Below are 24629 nucleotides of genomic sequence, written 5' to 3' on the forward strand. Positions count from 1 at the left end.
AAAAAGATGTTTTGAAGTCCTCATGATTCAGGATTTTTAAGCAGACTTGGATGGTTTAATCTTCAAACAAGATTATTCTCTACATGTAGAGAATAGGCACAGCCACACTTCTCTGTGCATTAACGATTCACCTGTGGAGATGGTTAGCAGCATCAAATTCCTGGGTGTGCAGCTAATGAGTAGACTGGCTTCGTTGCTCAACAGCGAGACACTGGTGAAGCGGGCACAGCAGCGCCTGCATTTTCTGACTCGCATGAGAAAAGCACATCTTCCTTCTATTCTTACCACTTTCTACAGGGTGATGATTGAGAGCATCCTGTCATACAGTATCACAGTCTGGTTTGGAAGCATCACTGTTTCAGACAGGAAGATGGTTCAGAGAATGGTGAGGATGGCCGAAAAGATCATTGGCAGTTTCTTCCCTCCCATCTAGGACATAGCACAGAAGCCTTGCTTGAGCAGGATCCCTAAGATTATCTGGGACACTACACATCCTCTTCACAACTTGTTTTCCCTGTTACCTTCTGGGCGGAGGCTTCGTGGTAATCATAGCAGAACTTCCAGATTCAGCCATAGTTTCATTCCATACAGTAATAACCTTGTGAACTCTAAGCTTCCTCCTTCCATTATATATTCAAGATGGATAGTATTTAATATTTATTTGTTATGTATATGTAGGAGTGTGGATCTGTACATACGTTGTATATAGTATGTTTAGGTGTGCGAGTCATGTATGTGTTTCACTTTGAGAGCGGGCAACTAAATTTAATTTTTTATGTGTGCCGTTGTGCCCACAGTAAAAAAAAATGACAATAAAGGTTATCTTATCTTATCTTATCTTATCTTATCTTATCTTATCTTATCTTATCTTATCTTATCTTATCTTATCTTATCTTATCTTATCTTATGTAGGAGACATGATTATTTTCTTTAAACTGCATATGGACTTAATATCCCTACAACTAACTGAACATTTAATTAAAACAATTGATATCTAACAGACAAAAACTAAATAGGAAGTAACTTAGTGTGTCTCCTAGCTTCAAACATATTTGAAGGGAGCCTGTCAGCAGAGCAGATTAAGAAATAAATGACGAGTACAGTTAGGTCTGGACTGTTTTCATTGTAATAGCTATAGTAGAAGAATCTTGTAAATCTGAATGTGCTTTTTTTGCCCTCCACTTTATCTTCATTTGAAGAAGTGAGAAGCTTTTATGAGATAGTTTTTTAAATTATTTTCTTGGCTCAGACTCAAGAATCTCTTATCTCCTATGCCCTTTTCAGCCTGCTGCTTAAGGATCTTGACCCAGTACAGAAAGCAAGCCAGGCCTACAGTCCAGTTTCCCATTCTTCAGAATTTAATAAAGCCAGTGTTTCTATCTGTGATTCAGAAGGATGGCATATAGAGTATATCAAAAATCAAAGGTTTTATTTCTAAATGTACCCAAAATAATATATGAAAGCATATTCAATGGGAAAAATGAAATACAGATTGCAAAGGGAGATAACACGGCTCCAGTCTCCCTGGATCTCTAATTTATGCTATCATTTTCTGTATGTTTACTTGCATGTTTTTAGTAGCAAAAAAATTTAATAATCTCAAAATAATTAACAGGCTTGGTTCCTGATTGCTCATCTTATTTGAATGCCAACATGGAAGAAAATTAAACGTTGACAAATTTACCAATTTGTTTTTAGATACCTACAGTATATTTGCTGTTGGATAACTGTATTTATTTTAGATTCAGGAGGCAAAGAGATACACGGTGCCTTTGAAAATGATTTGGATTAAGCACTTTGGGTACTACCAGAGTAAGTAAAGCACTTGTCTAGTATTCATTTCATTCGTGAAATCTTTTTTTCAGCCATTTGTGAACTTGAATTGAAGCTATAACTGCTTTCAGAGTTGTATTAAAGATACTTTAGTGATTTGATTCATGTTTTCTTCAGTCCATTTCTAATGCCTGAAAAAAAAAAGACTATTTTCGTGAAAAGCAGAATGACGGTGCAAACTATTTCTTTTGAATTATCTGCAAAGCCTTCATACACCAGCACAATTTATCCGATTTCCTTCAATTATCATTTACATCAAACATATTTATATAAAATATATTTTCCTCTTTTTGTTGTTGTTCAGTGAACTATAATTGTTTGGATTTATATTGTCAGGATTGTGCAGCTAATATCCCTCGTCATCATTTTAGCCATTGCCTATCCACTGCAGGGGGAAAGGTCTCTTCCGCGTGTTTCCAACCAATACAGTGCTGAGCTATCTTTTGCCAATTGGGCTGGCTATACTTGCTGATGTCGTTGTTCTGTCTTGTTTTAGATCTCTTTTGTGGACAATTAACAAGTTATGCAGAATGGAGGGCAAATTATTAATATGTTCTGGTGATTGTTGTTCTGTTCCTTGGTATGTTCCAGTGTGCAATTGCTCAGTGATAAGGAAATGATACTAGACAGGTGGTTATTAATTCACACATTCTGAGAGAGTCAGAGGCTACATTTAAATGTGTTCCAGCAGTGCTAGTTAGCTCAGTTAAGCATCTATAGCAGGGGTGTCAAACTCAATTTCATTGAGGGCTGCATCAGCATTGCGTTTGCCCTCAGGGGGCCGGGTGGGTATGGCCAGGGTGGGCATGGCCTACTGAGTGGGCGTGGCTAGAGTGCGTATGGCCTACTGGGTGGGCGTGGCCAGCTCTACATCGTTCGCATCAAGGGTTCCTATGGGGGCCTGGGCAGGAGTGGGACAGATCTGAGGGTCTCTGGCAGGAGGAGGGTCTCTGGGCCAGGGCCAAGGCAGTGGGGGCTGTTCCCTCACTGTTTCCAGTATGGCTTCATGGGCCACATGAAACCACTTGGCAGGCCGGATCCGGCCCCCGGGCCTTGTGTTTGACATGTCTGATCTATAGCAATTTGGTGTATCCCAGGCACACTCGAGAGATGCTACATGCTGAGATACAGTATGGTATCTGCAGTGCTTTTTTTGTAAAGGAAAAAGGTGCCGGAACTCACACATGTCATACAACCCGCCTTGCCTACCCTACAAGGTTCCATCCAAAAAAGGTTCTGAGCATTCTATGAGAAAAAAAGCCCTGGGTATCTGTATCATTTTGGTTTTCAAGGCTTTTTTCTAGATTAAGCATGTTCCTCCCCCCCCTTTTTTTTCTTCTTGTTCTACAAGAGTGCTATGTTGATAGTTCTGTGTTTAAGGCTGTTACATGTGTTGAAGAACTCAATCAGAACTGGAAAATATAATGATTGTATTGTTGGAGCATGTAATTGTGCAAATATTTATTTGTTTAGTATTTAATGGTCATCTCATTTTGGCAAATAGGGTGAGGATATTCATTTTATCTCCAATGCAATTCTGGGATATATAATGACTAACCCTACATCTCCTGTAGAATTTCCTGGTTGGGTGTAAATTTCAGCCTAGATCTCCAGTTTAAACATGACTTGCAATTTTTTTTCTGCCTTATCTAAAACATATTCAGGATCCTTTAAATAGATTAGAAATAAATGAAATATCTAAAACAGCAATATCTAAATTAACTAACCCCAATCCAATTGCCCTTCAGGTGTGCCCAAGTCCATCAAGGCCCAGGAACTCCCACAATTGAAGTTACCATAGAATTTGGTGTCTAGAAATTGTAGTCTTCACAGATCTAGACATTATTAGCTCATAAAAGATAATTTAGGAACTGAGGAAAGACATGTCAACATCTACACCCCCTACAGCATTTTATTGATGAAATTAAGACTCGTAATGACTAGAATAGAAAATCTAGATAGTCTAATATTTGCCAACTGTTTCTGGATTCAGAATTATTTCACTTGGCTTCTCAATATCAGAAAAACAATGTGAATGTCTCAACACTCCATACTCTCCTGTGTTCCATGCGTGTCTTACATGGACTTGATGTTTCTCCGCCAGAACAAAGGAAGTCATATTACAAAAGATTTTGATTGTTGTTTTGTATTTTAAATACATTGATTTGAATTCAGACTTACTTGCACCAACACATCCATTTTGAATATCCACTATGTATTTGTTTGTTTATAATTGAGATGTTTAGGCTGCCCATCTCACTATTGAATTTTGGAAGCCTAAAACTGCATCCAACTGCATTTAGATCCCATGGAAATTTATTGGATAAGTGAGTCATAGCTTAAATCTCTTTGATTTCTTGGGGAACTGCAGGGAACTAAATTAATCTGCCATTCTATAGCCCTGCGTATTGGCACCTGAGATGGTGGTCTTTAACCTGCCTAAAATAGGAATTTGGTAGCTTTAGATGACATGTGCAAGCAGCAAGTTCAATTTCATGAGCTATAGCATCCCTGTGCTGAAAATAAGTGTTCATTTTTCAAGGGATCCACCTCCCTGGACATGAGTGTTACATAGCTGAACACTGAATGCTGTTAATTTGAGGAGGGAGGGAACGAGGGAAGGAAAGGAGGAGAGAGGAAGGGAGGGAGGGAAGGAAGGAAGGAAGAAGGGAGAGAGGGAGGAAGGGAGACACAGAGAGAGCGAGCCTTTGGGGCTCTCATAAAATCTTCCCCCAATGAAATCAACTTCCTCCTAGCCCCTCCCTCCCCTGATACGAAGGATTTCACTGTTCTATGGGATAAGGGAAACTTTACATAATTACATAGATTGAGAGTCCTCCACTTTCTATAACACAGAGTAAACAATTTTCAGAATGCAGAGAAATTGTGGCACACCAGTTTCAATAGATAGATATTTCTCCCTACCAAATATGAAAAATACGGAGCCATGGTGGTGCAGTGGTTAAAATGCAGTATTGCAATCTAACTTTGCCCACAGCCTGGATTTCAATCCTGCCTTTCATCCTTCTGAGTTCAGTAAAATGAGGACCCAGGTTTTGGGGGGCAATATGCTGACTCTATAAACCACTCAGAAAGCACTGTAAAGAACTGTGGAGTGGTTTATAAATCTAAGTGGTATTGCTATTGCTAAGTATTTTACACCAATATTTGGATATGAGGAATAAGGCCTGAAGATGGGCTTGTTACTTCTACATGCTTCAGCCTGTTCCATTTGTTTTCCCCACCACCACCAAAACAGCTATATCATTCAGAAGTTTGGTTTCACTTTCTAGCAATGTATGATATGGCGATATTATTGATCTCTTTGCTCAGCACACTGCAAACTTTGAAGAAGTTGAACTTTAAAATATTGGAATAGCAGACAGGGTTATATATGAAATGCTTGAACTCAGTCATAAATATGGGAGACATGTAAGCTATTCAGTGAAGGGAAGTTTATGACTTAGCTCACAACCATCCATCTCATCAAAAGCCAGATTTAGTGCATGGTTTCATATTTCAGTTTGACAGTATGATTGTTTGATGCCAATTATGGAGCACAGCAGAACAGAATTGTGTCTTTGACTCATATTATTTAGAATACCTATAATGTTCCATTTCAATTAAAAGTTGACTTACTTGAATGAAATTTGCTCTGAAGCAAGATATGTTAATATAGTTCACCATATGGGGATCAGCAATCCCTATTTTATTAATCACTGATGGGAGTCAATGGCAATATCCAACTTCTTTGTTGGAGCCTTTGCATCTAGTTATTTTTCTTTGTGAGCTCATGATCTGATCTCCAAGAGAGAAGAAGAAGGAGAAGAAGAAGAAGGAGTAAGAGGAGGAGGAGAAAGAGATGGAGAAGGAGGAGGAGGAGTCTCAGAATCTTTGATGCTAGACCCCAAATGGAATTCAGAATGAGCAAGTGGCCTCACTGTTCCTGTTCTAGATCCAGAACAATTTGACCCAAGCCAGGAACCTCCTCAGTCTTCAAAAAGAATGGCAGCTGGATGAAGAACATCAAAGGCAGGAAGGAGTAGAAGATAAATTGACCTGGCAAAGGACAGTAGTAACCTGATGAAAGATAATGCTCCTGGGTGCAAACATTCCTCAGATGTTGATTTTGATTTTTCTGCTCTCTGTTATTCACTAATACTATCTTTTGAGTGAGTCAGCTTGTGTGTCAAACTTAAATTGATTGGGTATTAAACTTTAACTGATTGTGTGATTTTGACATAAGCCCCTCAGATTTACAATAATCTTGATCCTGATAAAAGCTGAGTTTTATCAAGTCCAGCTGGAGTAGCAGCTGGATTGGGAAGCCATACGTTTGCCAATATAACATCAGGATGATTTGAAAAGTGAAGTGGGTTCTTAATTCAGTTCAGCCCCAACCACGAGAAAACATGCAAATGTAAAGTTCTTGCATCTGGCATATTGCAACTAGAAAAGATACCTGCAAATTGGCACATCTTGGTGATGTTTCCATTCTGAACAATTGGAAGGTGGCATCTGTACTGTTTCAAATAAATTATTTGAAATCTAGAACCTTACGATACAATATTTCTGACTAATGTAGTAATTCTAAACCATGGCTGGAAAGTGGAAAAGATACCAGAGAAAATATTAATTTGCAAAGTAGTTATTGAGTGCAGAATTTTTTTAAAAAAATGTTTGTTTGTTTGTTTATCAATCATCCCATCTTGAAATTATATGTTAACATATCTTTGGAAGAAAAGCATAATAGTGATTTAAATCTGAGTTAGTCACCCTTAGGAAAGAAGCTCAGCAGAATCTAAAGTAATTGTATCTAAATGCACTCTCATAGATGCTTTTTTTTTGTAACTTGGGAATTCATTTTAGAGGTATCCATTTTTTTTTAGAAAGAAGCAATTCATACTCTTGAATGGATAAAACATTTATAGCCGTGGATTCAAATTATAATAAGAATCATCTAGACAGTCTGTCATGGCTAGAAACAAGGGTCTTTTAAAAAAGCATAATCTGGAGGATTCCTGTAGAATAAATATTTTATTGATCTCTGCAGTCATTTTATGAAATTTAAACCAAAAGACATTGTATTCCTAAGAACATATTGCCGCAGCTCAATAAATATTTCCATACATCCCTGAACAGATTGTATTGTGGCAGTTACCCTGTTTTGATTTCTAGAATTCCGGGAAGGTTCACAGGCAAATGTATAATATTTGTGAAATGTTCATTGGATGATGGAATGGCTAATTGAATGAGTCTAACATTTTAAACCCCAGAACAGTGTATTCCATCCCTTCCTTCTCCCTTGTATTAAAGTTATTTTTCTTTGTTTGTAAATGTAAATGTAGATCATTGTGAAAAACCAAAAGGAGAGAGAGTTAACTTTTAAAGATATAAGAAGCCTTATAATTTAAATTGGTCACTAGAGAGGACTAAATTCCTGACAAAAAGGGTGGAAAAACCCTTGCCTTTAGGATTGGTATTTATAAAATGACACAAATTATTATAGCATTTGAAATACTAAGGAAGAACTTCAAAGAACAGGGCCAGAAATTAATAGCCATTATATCAACAATATCTGTAACCATCTCTGCTTATAAGGATACACTATGTCTAAAATATGTTAATGAAAAAGTAATAGATGTGAAACAAATGTTCCTGAAAATAATGTAGTTTATAGCTACATTGATCATGTTCCAACTTTACAATCCAAGAATCAATATGTGCTCTTGCTATCTCCTAATATACTGAGTGGCTACTTTTGGGCAGGGAAAATACATAATTGTTATTAGAAGTGTTGATATACGGATATGCTAGAATATCACCAACACATGTTGAGAGTGTCTTAATTTTTGTCATTTCCCCCCTTAAACATCCATGAAAAGTAGAGAAATTATCAAATATTTCACAGGGGCTAAAAAACAAATAAACATTGATTTTGAGCAAATGACCAAGACACACTAATTGGCAAACTAAGTATAGAGTTTCCAAATATATCTGTGCAATTCTTTTTTTTTAAAGAGCTCCCACAACAAAGAGCTAAAAATAACATCAATTGAAGACAATAAAAATTATGCGTGCTGTTACATTTATAATTCAGAAAGATTTCCTGTAGAACTTAATATTTTAGTCTTTCTTTTATATGGAGTGAGAATGGTGAAGCTGATAGTGGAATCTATTAAACAAGTGTGTCATGATAATGAATATTCCTTTAGAGAAAGATCCAAATGCAAGTTAGGTGAAAACAAACATACTAATAACCTTTAGCAGAGAATTAATAAAGGCTGATAGAACAGAAAAGTAGCTTATGCAAATTATTTGTCATGCAGAATTGTGGAACGTGAAAGCTTTAATTGCATGAAGTGGGGGCTGAGAAGGCATAGGAACTCCAAGTATGCATGGAAATATTCTACACTATTAATCATAGCAAAAGTCTTAAATTAATACGGTTATGCAGTGTATTTCTTTTACTTATGCAGCATCTGGGCTAAGAGTTTGGCAAAGGAGCAAAATCTTTGGAATCTAATCTGTAATACCTAAAACCTTCACTTGAAATTTCAGGAGACACCATGAAAATTCATTATTAAGTGATTGAGAGTGTTATTATAGAATTAAAGTTTGGAACACAAGCGTGAATGACAGGATATACAGCTCTGCATATGAATTGGGTTTAATAATATGGCTTTCTTAGCTGCCAGAGGCTTATAATGATTCCACACAATCTTTAAAAGCCTTGTTGCTCCCGTTTTTTTTTCTGAGGTAAGGATGTAAAAATTAAAGGAAAGAAGGGTCTGTTGTGTAATCCGTTGAAATTAAGAGCGCAGAAAGAGAACAGAGTTTGCACACTGGCCTGTAAATTTGAGAGAATTGGAGAGTGTGAAAATCAGCAGGGTGCCAGTACATTTTCACATGTTTCTATGACTAGGAAAAAGCAATAACAATGTTTTTAATGCCACAGTTGAGTCCTCCCCATATTCTGTTCTAATTAGTAGTAGCAGTGTGTCTCCAGTCCTATAAGACATTTTTTTCACATATTGCTCTCTAAGTTGGGATTTATTTATTTATTTAGCGTATGGCATAGAGTACATGGTTAACAGTGGTAAAAATATATAAAAGAAACACATATTACTATGGTGCACACACATGATGGAAGCATGTAGTCAATTTAGTAAGGTATGAGGAATTCAAGAAGTTATATATAAATTATAGGTTGCATTTTGAAATATGTTGGCTCATGAGGATAGAATAAGTGTTCTATATGTTAAAGCTAGGCCACTTATCCAATTAAAGGCAGAATAACAGAGTTGGAAGGGACCTTAGAGGTCTTCTAGTCCAACTCCCTGCTCAGGCAGGCAGCCCTGTACCATTTCAGTCAAATGTTTGTTCAACTGCTTCTTAAAAACTTGAGTGTTGGAGTACCCACAACTTCTGAACAACCTTCCTTCCTTCCTTCCTTCCTTCCTTCCTTCCTTCCTTCCTTCCTTCCTTCCTTCCTTCCTTCCTCCCTTCCCTTCCCTTCCCTTCCTCCCTTCCCTTCCCTTCCCCTGACCCCCAACAAATTCTTAATAACTGTTTGGCCATCCTAGTTTGGCCCTTCCTATTATGCAAATAAACTCTAAAGGAGCCTTTTTAAAAAAAACATCCTTGTTGGTGCATTGCACTACAAATTCCTGTAGTCTGAACTTTCAGCCTTTGTATCAAAGTAAGATGTCCTTGGAAGATTCTGAACTGAAGGCAGAATGAATTGAAGATTGCTACAAATTCTGACTTTGAGTGCCAAATTGGAATGTATTCTAGTACAGGGGTAGGCAACCTCGGCTCTTTTATGACTCATGGACTTCAACTCCCAGAATTCCTGAGTCAGCAATGCTGACTCAGGAATTCTGGGAGTTGAAGTCCATGAGTCATAAAAGAGCCGAGGTTGCCTACCCCTGGTCTAGTAATACTAAAGTTTTATGAGATGGTCCTAATGACTTACTCTAGGAAAAATAGTCTGCTTTCTACATTCCCTTCATTTTGTTTTCAGGTTTCTAAATCAACCAGTAAAATTGGAATTTTAAAACTGGAATTTCACAAGACCTTGGATGTTATTCTTCCTAAAAATCTTCTCTCTGCTGTGTTATTAATGTGAATAGAAATAGCATGGAAACCTGACTCTTGTGGTATTTTCAAGGGAAATACCAAGCAAGAGAAGTATTCAAATATTACTTCTCTTGTAAATATCATAAGGATGTTTGTTGCTAAGAGAATAAAAAAGGAATAAAAGGAAAGCTAAGAAGACTGAGTCAAAAATAGAACCCAAAATATTGTCTAAATTAAAGTTGACTGTAGGGATCAACCCCCAAACACAAAGCATGTTCTATATTTATTAAACAATGTCGAATGAGGCAGATTGAAAATGACAATTTCATATCAGAAGCAAACCAAGAGTCTCAATAATAAAGGAGGTTAGAGATGGATTAGTATTCCAGAAGGCAATTTCATAGAAAGGACAGCAGGATGGGTGAGTACCATAACAGCAGAAAATTCATAGGAGCAGTACATTAACACCTACATGTAAGTGACCTTTATGGTAAATTTAAAGCAAATTGGATATATATTTTAAGTGATGAATTTGCATATAAAATCGATCTTAGTGAAGCTTATTAATGCATTCCTTTGCAATATCCAACAAGTCTGTGAGATATTAATTCTGCCATCCTGATGCAGAGTTTCTCTGCCAATAAATGCTTCTACTTTAGTTGTGGCACGGACATATTTAGAACATGCATGCCAAGTATCTCCATTCTGCAGAAATTAATGAGAAAATCTGCACTTTGTAATAGATTGATGCTCTAGACTGGGGGGAATGAGGGTGGGGGTGTGTGCAACCTTGGCAACTTTAAGACTCGTGGATTTCAACTCCCAGAAATCCCCAGCTTGCCAAAGCTACTCTACACTACAATATATACAATTCATGTATTGCTGTGTAGTCCCTGTGTACTTCTATCAAAACATTGGATCTGGCTAGTACTTAAAAGAGATGTCTTTATGGAACTGCTGGCTGTGAGGTTGAAAAAGATTCTGAAAAAAATCGGTACAACTTACAACCATTTGTTTAGTGACCATTTGAAGTTACAATGGCACTGAAAAAAAGTGGCTTGTGACAATTTTTCACACTTGTGACTGTTGCAGCATCCCGATCACACAATCAAAATTTGGACGGTGGGAAACTGGCACATATTATAATGGTTGCAGTGACCCAGACTCACTTTTTTTGACCCTCTCTACAAAGTCAATGGGGAGGCCAGATTCACTTAACAACCGTGTTACTAACTTAACAACTGCAGTAATTTATTCAACAACTGTGGCATGAAAGATCACAAAATGGGGCATAGTTCACTTAACAACTGTCTTGCTTAGCAAGGGAAATTTTGGGCTCAATTATGGTTGCAAGTTAAGGATTATCTGTAGTCGGATATCACTTTTACATTGTTAAGGGTGACTGTATTTCCCATAATTTTGATTTGAATGGCAAACAATTACTAAAGAAAAGAAAAGATTATAACATTTGTAAAAATTTCTGTGTAGTGAAGCAGCTTTCAGTCATTTTATATCCTTTCTGTTCCCTATTGTTCTCTCAAGCTGTATACAAAACGATTTCCAGGTCAAAGCACATTAATGGATGATTAACAAGCACTAGAGCCCCCTGTCAGTCAAAAATGGAAAAGATCTTCTCATTTATCTCCATGTCCATTTCCACTGGGAGATAACCACAAACTTGAATGAAAAGAACAATCAAACAAACTGGCTGCTTATCAAGAGACAATGATTGCATGATCTCTTTTCAGGATTGCTAACTCCTGCACTCATCATGCACATTCCACAAAATGTGTACAGGGCAATGAATCATCATCATCATTAGTACTGTGTAGAGCACTTTGTATAGGAAGTGTTTTTCAATGGTTTCATTCATTTGCAGTACCATCAGCATTGTCCCAAGGGACATTAATAATCTTAAGATCTTCCTTAAGAGTTTGGGACAAGTTTTCAAGGACATCCTCTTTCCTTCAGGAGATATCCAATGTAGTGCAACTTTTGGATGCTGGTCTTTAGGCATATGTAAAATATTGCCAACAAGTTTCATTCAACGTTCATTCACAGTTCTTGATTGGTGGCCTAAATCTGATCTTCGTAGTACCTCCCCATTATATTCCTCAGGTTATACTGAGGATTTTTCCCAAGCAGGTTATTGGAAAACATTTAACCCATTTAATCATCTTGGTTGTACTCTTCCATGTTTCACAAGCATATATTGCAGCTGGCATGGCAATGCTCTTGAAGAGTTTTATCTTTGTGGTAATACTTATGGCTGCCATAAACCAAATTAGGTGCATGTGTTGAAACATGGCCACTGCCATTCCAATTTGATAGTTAATGTCCTTATCTGTACCTCCATTGCTGGACATAATGCTGCCAAAATTAGTAAATTGTTGGACTTGTTCTATAATCTGGCCATGACTGTTATAGGCATATCATCCTGTTGATTCATGAACTGTGACTATTTTAAGCCTTACTCTGCTCATGGAAGAAGATCTTCTTGCTAGGTGTATGTTGCTGCTGGACAACTGGGAAGAGTTCCTGGAAACCAAGTCATTGGTCTAGTTTTAGCGACTGGTCCAACAAAATCATATATTTAATCAGTTCAGGGTTTCTGCCTAGAAAACTCTACAATAACCTGAGGATACCCACAGTTGAGCTGGATTTGAAAGAAAACTCAATGTTTTATGTTCAGCTGCCATTACAATTGCAATTCCAATTTGGTAGGTTCCAGCTTCAACCCTTCAATTTATAAAAGACTCAGAATCCTTTGCCTACTGATGTATGGTTGGTATGATTGCTTGTTCTACGGTTAAATAAAATCTTTCAAATAAAAGCAAGCAAGTTTTGTTTCTGTTTTCTTGTATTGTAAGAGTATTATGAGACTCCCGTAAGCATTATAGGAAACATGGTTCTGGTGGGAAATCCATTTATAAATTGATTTATTCATTATCTATTATAAATAAATGAATCCAGGCCTCTACTGTGCTGATCTGAATGTGTGGGAGTTGTTACCCCATGGATAGCTGGAAGATACCAATTTATACAGGAATTTCAGCAGTGTTATCTATAATTTAGTACTGCATTCTCTGTGAACGGAAACAAACCATAAAGGAATATTTTCTTCCATGACTGAATTAGAGTAATACATCTTAGTCATTTCCTCTTGTAAAGAATATTTGCAATCTTCATGAAGGTTCCTGATAAAATGAATTATAACTCCTGCTTATTTGAAGTTAATTTGAAAAGGAGCTTTCCAAAGCCAAATGACAGGTTCAGCAGGTATGATATCAATAGCAGTAAACCACTTCAATAGTAAGTAAAATATTCCAAGTCCTTATAACAAATTATATTCATTTTCATTTCTCCTTTTCCTCATTTGAGACAGATAATGTTTAACTGTTTTATATTGACCTGAATCTGTTTCCAGAATTCTGCCCTTGCCCCTTTCTGCATTTCATGTTCTGCAAGAGGATAAAGGTGCAAGACCCAATTGTACCAGGATGTGTGGAAGAAATTGGATATCAATAAAGGACAATATTTGCAGCTCAGAGTTGAAATGAGGGGTCCTTGGTGTTCTCTGATCTTGGTTATTTTCTTGCAAATGTTTCATAACTCAAACTAGGTAACTCCTGGATATCTTCTCAGAGTGACTTCTGCTTTTTTTAAAGGAGCCAAATAATTAGGGCTTTACCAACAGAAAGTAAGGTTAACTTTAGAGCAGACATGGCAAACTCGCAACGTCATGTGACGTTGCGAGATGTATCGGGACTGTTTTGCCATTGCTGGCAATGGGGTGGGTCTGGCTACCAGATGACGCATCAGGCCTGCGGGCCGGCAATTTGACACCCTTACTTTAGAGGGACAAGATTTAAGTTCCAACCTATATATTGTTTCATATATCCTTTTATAATGTCTGGCTCCCATATCAACCTTTTCTTCCCCTAGTTATGAATGCACCAACATTGTGCATTGTCAAACATAGACATTTGGTTACTCTTATTAAAGAATCCAAGGATGCCTAAATTCTGTCTTTGACAATGTTTTATACTAGGGGTGTCAAACTGGCAGCCTAAGGGCTGGATGCATCATACACAGGCCACGCCCAGCCCAGCTCCACAAAGACAAAAAACATTACAAAACATCATGTGACAGATATATTTTCCAAAAGCCACCATGAATCAAATAAATTCATTATAATTGTGAATTGTGAAGTTGTCTTCCGGGTGAGATTCAAGGTACTAGTAATGGTGTTTAAAGCCCTACATGGCAGGGGTCCGGAGTACCTCGGGGAACACCTGCTGCCGGCATCAACTTCCCTGCACCCTGTGCGTTCCCACAGAGAGGGACTCCTCAGGGTGCCACCGATCAGAGAATGTTGATTGGTGGCCCCAAGGGGGAGATCCTTCTCTGTGGGCGCTCCGGAACTATGGAATCAGTTACCGGTGGAGCTCCGGATGGCGCCCGATCTTCGCTCCTTTCGCCGCGAGCTAAAAACATTTTTATTCGAACAAGCCGGCCTGGCCAGATGGGGGATTGCTGGGGTTTTTATTGCTGTATTTTCGGGGTTTTTATAAATGTATTGTATTAATTGTTTTTTAATGGGCAACTATTTAATCTTCTTTTAATATTTGTATCTTTGCATTTTATTCTTGCCCTGTTCACCGCCCTGAGTCCTTCGGGAGAAGGGCGGTATAGAAATATTAATAAACTAAACTAAACTAAACTAATGTCCTTCAGTCTGATCTTTCAGATGGATGAAAGCTGAGCAGAAATGTCCATTCTTTAAGGTACCAAGACTGTCTACTTGGAACTGCTAATCATCTTTTCTGCTGTTCTAGTGGATTTGTCCAACTTACTTCCTCTTCCTTTGTCTTATTTTGACAAATGCTTCTCAACATTTTCTCTTCTTTCTTTGTTCCAGAAAAAAAATATATCTAAGTGCAGATCTGCACATCTAAATAAATAAAATACTAAACTAAACTAAACTAAACTAAACTAAACAATTACCAGGTTTACCATCAAGCCTGGATGGTACTAACTCTTAACTTTTGAGACAAGACTTCATATATTCACATATTCATATTCTTTTGAACTATATTCCTACTAAATGGAAATTGACATCTGGACAAAGAAGTTGGATTCTCCGTGCCCTATTTTTAGCTAAAACATTTATTTTTCAATAAAAAAAGAACCAAGAACTCTTCTTATTTTTTAGCATTGGAAATATAAATATAAGACCCTGCTATTCAATGTCCAAGGAACCACTTACAAATAAATGTTTGACATAAATTAGATATGGGTGATTATAAGGAAATATGGCTATTATTTATTGAAATGCTAATGTAAAACTTTCATATACTATATGTTAATTGTGTCTATGAATGTATTCTCACATACTTTTATTTCTTTTTTTATTTTATTCATTTTTTTGTCTTTTTACTGAATCAAATAGACACAGACACACCCATACACCCCCCACCCCCCACACTTTTAGGCACCAACTGGAGCCTTAGTGCCAGATATTCTCTTTTAGCAATGGAAAAATATCTAGAGAATCAACCAAATTGCAGTGGACCAAAGTGGTAAATTACAGTTCAAAAGTTTTCGTCAAGTGGCATTTATTTATCCATTTATTATCTATCTATCTATCTATCTATCTATCTATCTATCTATCTATCTACCATCATCTATCTTTCTATCTAGGAGAAGAGCAGGCAAAGCTGGGGGCCAAGTTAAGTGAGTCATCAGCCTAGAATTATTACATTCCCACAAATGAGCATAGTCCAACCCCTCTTAATTCCATAGACCCTTATTTGGTGCCAATTTAATACTGTACATTCATTGACTAGTTCAGTGATGGCGAACCTTTTAGAGACTGAGTGCCCAAACTACAACCCAAAACCCACTTATTTATTGCAAAGTGCCAGGGCTGCATCAGCATTGTGGTGCCCTCGGTGGGGCAGGGAGGTCCCTCCCAGTGCCGCCTCTGGCATGCAAAACCTGGGGGCACAAAAATGGGCCACTGTGCTGCAAGGCACAAAAATGGCCACTGCAGCACTGCAGGGTGCAGATACAAGATGCTGCACTATGCAAGAATTGGGCAGGGCTAGTGAGTAACTCGCAGGCATTAACCCCACCCCATTTGCAGCATGTGTGTGCTCGCAGCCCTGTGCGCACATGCATGCATGTAAAATGCTTCCCCCTCCCTTTTCTTCCAGTCCATCAATCGACAATGGTTGGTGACCTCTGCTCTACTACCCCTGCTCAAGCTTGCTAGTTGGCTGCTTCGCCTCCTTTGTGCTAGGCGGGCCTCCTGCTCCGGGCAATGGTGGTGGCCTGATGGACCTGCTGCTGGCGGTGGTGGTGTGCGTGCCAACAGAGAGGGCTCTGAGTGCCAACTCTGGCACGCCTGCCATAGGTTCGCCACCACTGGACTAGATCCTTGTGCTTGGTCTTGAACAATAAATCTTCTGAATCGGAACAAATGTGTGACTTTGATCCCTTAACATCTTATTTAAATGTATGTTTCATCCACTGAAGATCCAAAGGCATAAAATGAAAGTTCATAAAATGAAAACAGCACAACTATCATGAAGATAATTAACTAGAAACAATAATCAAGATAACAATAATAAATTAATGTATATAAATCCAGCTTCATTCTGTAATAGGGAGGTCTCTAAATCTAATTAATATTTTTTTTAAAAAAAGCAAGATAGACAGTTTTGACTGTGACACAAACCCACCATTGTAGCTATCATATCACAATTATAAAAATCTAATTCACCACTAGATGGAAGCAAAATAATACAGAAAACTCTGCTTCCATCTGGTGTTGAAGCTGGCAAACTAGATCTGAAATCCTAGCTGATTTCAGCATCTAGGGCAGTCATATCAATGTAGAGTGTATCCTCCCATCCTAATTTAGTAATCCTCTGGCTGATCAAAGGAGGAATATATTTGTGGAAAACAGATAGCCATTGACTCAATTTGTCTGTATAAATTCCATTCAAGCTGCTTAAAAATGTTCAATCTTAATGTTGAAAACTTTTGGTGCAACCCAGAAAGATAAAACCTGCATTCACAAGCCTTGCAACTTGGCATTCTTTCCTGTGCGGAAACTCCCCAATGGATTTAAAGGAGAAAAAAAGTGATGCTTTTCCTTTATAGCTCAGTCGCTCTATTTTATCATCTGTCCTTGCTCTCTGCTTCATAAACTTTATTACATTTTTTTTGATTGATGAAAATTCTGGCTAAAAATATTAGTGCTCTGCTAAAGGAAAAAAAAAATCTGCAATTTGTTTCCCTGACCCAATCTTTACAATTGGAAAGTAAGAAATGGCCTCCCCCCATTTTTTTTTGCTCACAGAAAAAAATATTAAAAAATATGTATGTATGTATGTATGTATGTATGTATGTATGTATGTATGTATGTATTGAAAATCATAAGAAGGTTGTGGTTTCTGGAAACATCTGGCCTTGGTTTTATTTATTTTTTTTCCCTACACTTGCCTGAATTTTCTTGGCTTCCAGCACTCTAATTAAATCACAAAGAAAAACATTATGAGGAATCTTTTCCTCAGGGAACTTTTTCTTTCAAATTAGGAAGTGCAACAGAGTGATGGAAAGTTGCTTAAAAGAAAAAAAACACCGTCTCTGTCACAATTTATCTCATCCTTTCCCCTGTCAGGAAAACCAAAACAAAAGACTCCTGAGAATGAAATAGAACAACTGAAGTGTTTTCATTATGAAATACATTTTTAAAGTTTCTTCCGAAAAATTTTAAGATAGTTCAACACAATACTAGAAACCATTACAAGCCTGTGTGCTTGAATGTTGACTTTTCTCTGTCACGATGCCATATACTTTTCAGAATAATGTTTAGACCACATAATAAGATGATAGTAAGAAATATTGGGCAAAATTAATGAAATTCTGAGTTTGAAGAGTGGTGGAGGAATTTAGCCATCTTTGAAATAATAGAGATGTAGAAAGGAGATATGGAAAAAAGTGAAATGATACTAAAATAAAGGATGGTCTTATTGTTATCTGGGGTTAGGTAATACATAGATGCAGGATTTATAATCGCTCACAATGGTTCTTCAAGATTTTCAACTCAGTGGTCATTGTTAGGACAAAGATTGAAAATCTCAAAAATTGTCCCCTCTGTGTGGAACTATAATGGTTGTGTGGGAAAGCTTGATGCATTCTAAGCATTTGGACCAGTTAATGTTATGTAGTTAAACATGGATTTCCCCCCAAAATGAAATACACATACTTGGAAAAAGCAAAACTTGAGGCAAGTCTAAAAGTTATATGAGGTAAATAATAATAACAGTTCACACTTGTAACAGGATATTCTTATCATCTGCTTTGTAGATGCTGCAATTGTCATTTAAGACAGTGCCAATGACTGGTATTATGCTGACCTATTATGTGAAGTTGGTTCCACTTGCAATGCTTTCCATCTCCCAAATAACCTCAATATTAAATGACATACTAGAATTATCTAGCTAATCTTTTAAGACGCTTCTTGGTAGGTTATTAAGCTGTATTTGTCCCAATCTCATAATATATGGGAAAATGGATATAATGAAATATCACTGAGATAAAATGAATATAATCATGCCATGACATCTGATGTTATGCTTTTTAGATAAAGTACATTTAGGTTTTTTTTTTTAACGGAAACAGCCAGTGGAAGAGTTAAATGCATAAAAGGAATGTTTTCTCTTTTCTATACCAATTGCTATAAAAGTCATAGTACAGTGCTTTGTCTCAAAACAAACTTTTTAAAAAAATCTCTGGAACTTAATAGTGAATTGGAACATGTTCATCCCGCAAGAGAATACAAGTCCTCGACTTATGACCATAACTGAGCCCACAATTACCACTGTAAGTCCTGCTGGTTTTTAAGTGGGTCATGTGACCGTGCCCAATTTTATGACCTTTTTTGCAGTGATGGTTAAGCAAATGCAGCAATTGTAAAGCAAACACCATAGCTGTTAAAAATCCATTTTTTGCTATGGGGAATTTTGCCAGAAACCAGAAGGAGGAAAAAATGTGATTGTGTGACCACCTAACACTGTAAAATGCCATAAATGCAGGCCAGGTGCTGGCTGCCCAAAGTGTAATCATGTGACCATGGGGAAGCAGGCAGCCATTGGAATCTAGGTCGTAAGTACCTTTTGTGGGGCTTCCTCATAACTCTGAATGGTCACTAAGCAAGTGATCATAGGTTGGGTACTATCTATAAGTTGGGTTTGGCTAGTCTAAAGAAAAGAAGAAATAGGGGAGACATCATAACAGTGTTCTAGTATCTGAGGTGCTGCCACAAGGCAGATGGGGTCACGTTGTTCACCAAAGCACCAAGGGAAGGATGAGAAACAATGGTTGGAAACTGATCAAAGACAGAAGCAACTTGGAATTAAGGAAAAACTTCCTGACAATGAGGACAATCAACCAGTGGAACAGCTTACCCTGAGAAGAGGCTAGACAGTCACTTGTCTGAAATGATATAGGTTCTCCTGCTTGAGCAGGGAGCTGGACTAGAAGACCTCCATGGTCCCTTCCAGCTCTATTCTATTCTAAATAGAATATGTACCAAAGGAAGGTCTGTTTGTAGATCGCCAGCCTCAATATTCAAGGTTTGTAATAAAAGAGCAGCAAATATCTTAAAGGTAAAAAAGATGGATGGGACCAGGAATTTTTTGTCATAGATTGCCCAGAATGGAGTTCCTGCACCTTTTTGGGATGGAACCTTGTAGGGTAGGCAAGGTGGGTTGTATGACGTGTGTGAGTTCCGGCATTTTTTTTTTTACAAAAAAAGCACTTGATGGGACAGTAAAATAAACCTACTAAAAGAAGTATCCATGGGAGAGGATAAAAAAAGTAAAGGTTAGGGCAGGGGTAGGCAACCTCAGCTCTTTTATGACTCATGGACTTCAACTCCCAGAATTTCTGAATCAGCATAGCTGACTCAGGAGTTCTGGGAGTTGAAGTCCATGAGTCATAAAAGAGCCAAGGTCGCCTACCCCTGGGTTAGGGAGACCTGCCAATTGAAATTCTACCTCTTTGTATGTTGATAGGCATGTATTAAGGGATTGGCTTCTGACACATATTTGTACCCAGAGTCTTTACATTTTTGACTCCTTGTGGATGCTCCTGCTGTCATTCATAGAATGATTGAGGTGAGGTCACAATACTTGACTACAATATCCAGGTTGTAGCCTACCCTTAGTCATGCAGGTTCACAGGGAAACTTTGGGCCAATCATTCTTACCCACCCCAATTTATCTCACAGGGTTGTTGGAGAAAAATAAGAGCATGGAACAGTTTATACTACCTTGTACTCCTCCATAGGAAATGGTTACAAATTGGAGTTATCCTTTATATAATTAGAAAATTTAAGATTTTTAAAATAACAAGCTTATATTGAAAGTGGTTATTTCCAAAATAAGAATTAAATACATGATAGAGTTCTCCAAGCACAGAGTAGATAAGTTAAGATGGTAATCCAAGCACATACATAAACTTAATTGTGGAGACCTTGGTGCTTGGTTGTGGACCGAAGATGTTACCCAGTTGAATAATGAAATTTCTGCAAGAAAACAACCAAGCTGAGAGAACATCAAGGGCTCCACAGTTCAATCCTGAGCTACAAATATTCTCTTCTATTGCCATTAACTTAATTGCACATACCAAATAAATGGGAGGAGATTAGTTAATATATGCACACACATATCTGAAGGAGTTAAATGTAGGAAATACACTAAATCAGGGGTCCCCAACCCCTGGGCTTGGGACTGGAACCGGTGTGTGGTCTGTTAGGAACAGGGCCAGACAGCCAGAAGTGACTGGTGGTCAAGCAAGCAAAAGTGAAACCATCTTCCCCCACCCAGTCTGTGGCGGGTGAATGTGTGAAACTAAAACCATTCTCCTGATCTATGGAAAAAAATTATTTCACAAAACTGGCCCCTGGTGCCAAAAAAGTTGGGACTGCTGCATTAAATAGTACCAGGATACCGTCATCCTTATAACTGATCATGTATATAAAAAGAGTCCTGTTATGTTCCTGTAGATTTTCAAGGTTTGATTCATTAGTGCCCCACGACTGTAGCAATCTTCTTCATGTCTAGAAGGTAGAGTGCTTTATTGTTGTTGTTTGAATAGATGATTCAAAAAGCAGTGCATTTTGAAAAATACAAGTAGCAAAGGATGAAAAATGCCCCATTTAATTGCAATAATGTGTCTACATAAAATCCAATTACCTAATAAAAGTCTGAGTGAAAGAAAGCCACAGCCTGTACTAAAAGAAAACTTACTGATGAAGATAAAATAAACTGGTTTTTCTCCTGCTCATGCTTGATTGTGTGTTGTTATTTGCTGAAACAAGAGCACCTTCTCCCTCAACCCCTTCTGCGCAAACTTCACCTCCCTGAAAGAGTCCTGTCCACTTCTGCCCCATCAGTTGTCCTCAGTGATGGTTTACCTTCAGTCGATTGTCCACAGTGAATGTTGATTTTCTCAGAATTACCTAATATCAGACTATTGCAATGAACCGAATGGGTCATCATCCACTACTGGAAATATCTGTCTTTTCATCTTCTAGATGAATTATTCAGTAGAACTGACCAGTTTTGCACAATATTAAATGATGGGTAGACTGGAGCAGAATCATTCTTTAGCTTTTGCATATCTTGGTTTTATGTAATGGAATTTCCACCCTTCCAAATTTAGTAAGGTATTCTTTATGAGAAAATAAATATAGAAATGTATATTTTCTATGAACATACACTTAAAAGTACATACTTGAATTTTATTATTTTTACGGAGGAGGAGGAGATCTACCAATTAATAAAGCAGTGTGATAGCAAAAAAAAAAATCTATTCCATCCATTTCTACTTCCTGCATGTTTTCGATTGCCTTGAACATGTTTAGAAGTCAAGTTTACTTCTTTAGATCATAAGGCCTGGAGTCCTACTTTTGGATACCGTTTGGGATTAGGAGTCTCCTCCTCTCTGAGCTTGCTTGTTTTCTTGCAGACATTTCATTACCTAAACTAGGTAACATAATCAGTGTTTGGGATTGATATGAGAATTAAATTATTAACTATACTGAAAATTCAAAGGGAAAAGGTTCTTTAGGGAATATGTAGATAGACACATAACATCTATCACCAACTCCGTAAACTAGACTCAGATTTTCCTGAGCTGGGAAAACTTTTAGCTGCTTTAAGGAATCGCTGGTAAAATATATGGGAGTGCACCCTCAGGCACACGAACCTCCTTTTTTCCTCAAATAAGGCATTCCTCTATCAAAAAGGTGAAGACAAATTCTTGCTATATCCATGAAAGTCTCTTGGCACCAGTTTGGAAGTAGTTGCCGATGCATTTTCCCAGGATGTTTCTCATTAAACTTACTGTTTTTTAATTCCCTTCTGGCTTTCCATCCAAGTACTAACAGACCCATCCATGGTTGTTGTTTTTTTCCTGAGCTCAGACAAGGCAATTAAATGCTACTCTCTTGACAACTCTAATTGGACAATTTGATCTCCCAAGTATCAAAAATATTCTTTGATATTCTTTTTTCTGAATAATAGAGCAACAAGCCAGATCATAAACTGTTCAAAACAAATTCAGTTTTATAAGTATTTAGCCATATAGCTTGAGTATCACTGTTCAATAAATCATAAAGTCCAAATCAACAGGTTGGGTATCATACCATATATTTATTTGCACAAGAGCAGTTGTGGAAGAATATTATTCAGATGAGTACAAACACACTGCAGCAACCCAGAATACCAAAAAGGAAGCAGGCTACTTATACAGCCTTTTCCAACAAAATGGAAAACATAACTTTATCAAAAAGTTGACCGATTACAATACAAAGTAAGAAATACAAGCTATGAAAAGGATAACACTACCAAATATTAAAAACTTCTCAGAAACAGTCAAGAGACTATTATAATCACATAGCACAAACCAACTAAAGCCCTCCAAAATATCTTAAGTAAGCCAAACCCAGTAGTCATTAGCCCATGAATTAAAAACAGGAGTCATCTACAAAATACACTGTAAAAACTGCAACAGTCATTATATAGAACAGAGAGACAGAAGACTAGCAAAATGCACCCACGAGCTAGAAGACACAATGAAAATTCCTCAATCTCACAGCAAGACTCACAACACAGCCTCAACTTTTTGTTTTAAGTGGGAAACTGTGAGTATCCTAGACCAGGGGTCGGCAACCTTAAACACTCAAAGAGCCACTTGGACCCATTTCCCAGAGGGGGAAAAAACACTGGAAGATGCAAAATACATGTGCACACACACACGTGAGGGGGGAAAAACTTGATTGAAGAGTTTAATTAAAAAGAAATAGAGGCTGCTGTGCATGAGTTCTCTCTCTCCCTCTTCTCTCTCCCTCCCTCCCTCTCTCTCTCTCTCTCCCCCTCCCTCTCTCTGATCTTCTGCTCACCTGGCAAGCTGGCTTCACACTGTTCTCAGACAAACTGACACACATTCTTATTGGGCTGGTTTTCCTGCTGCTGCTGCTGCTGCTTTTTGCTGCTTCCTGCTTCTGTGGAGACGCAGCAAAGGCAGGAACTCTTGTCCAATAAGCTTGTCAGCTTCTCAGAGAACAGCATGAGTTACACACACAAACACACAAACACACACAGCCACTCGGAACTGGTTCCCTCACAAAAGGAAAAACTGGGAGCCGCAAAAAATGTGTGCACATGCACGTACATGCACGCATGCACAGAACAGGGTTTGACTGAAGAGTGGAGCCAAGGCGAGATATGCACCTACCCTGCATATTTGAATTGATTGGTTGAACTTTTTTAGTCCCATTTTTTTTTTTTGGACTGCACATGGCAGAGGACTAGGAGCCGCAGGAGACGGCTGAAAGAGCTGCATATGGCTCCAGAGCCACAGGTTGCCGACCCATGTCCTAGACCAAACTAAATACAAAATGCTAAGGAATTCCTCAAACCCTGGCATTCAGACAAGTCAGCCATTAACAGACATATAAAGATAAACCATATTTACAGGTCAAAAAAAAAAGAAAATAAAAAAGCTAGGGAAAAAATAAACTAGAACATGTTCCATCCAGCAGCCGACCCCCAGATAAGCAGGGATTAACACCAGACAAATAATCAAACAGAAAACAATAACTTAATCAAGAAACTACCAAGGAGAAAACGATATCCCCACCAAAACTGGCAAGGCAAATTACTGCACATAAATAAGGAGCAAATCAATACTCATTAGCACTGATGATGTTACCTAGTTGGATAATAAGCTATCTATAAGCAAACAACCAAGCTCAGAAAACACTTAGGACTCTACAATAGAACTCTGAGCTACATAGTCTCTTCCAGTGTTTTTTTTCCTCATAGAACTCACCTGAACAGAGTTCCAGCACCTTTTTTTTTTTGGACAGATTTTCCAAGTTTTAAAAGTAACTTTTGAAAAGTTGATGTTGGCCCACATGGACCTGAATCGCCCTGTCGAGCGTAGCAGGTTGGTGGCAAAATCATTAAAACGGTGCATGCGGGCTGCTTGTGTGTCAAGTTCAATGCATACATACTTCGTCCAGCTGCTTGGCTTGGGTCACTGTTCGGCTTGTGATTGGTCAGGTGGTCACACGCTGAGTGCTTACTGCAGGTGATGACTGTTATGTTTTGTTACACAACTGATCTCTCTCT

This window comes from Vipera ursinii (genome assembly GCF_947247035.1).
Source record: "Vipera ursinii genome assembly, chromosome: 5".
Classification (NCBI taxonomy): domain Eukaryota; kingdom Metazoa; phylum Chordata; class Lepidosauria; order Squamata; family Viperidae; genus Vipera; species Vipera ursinii.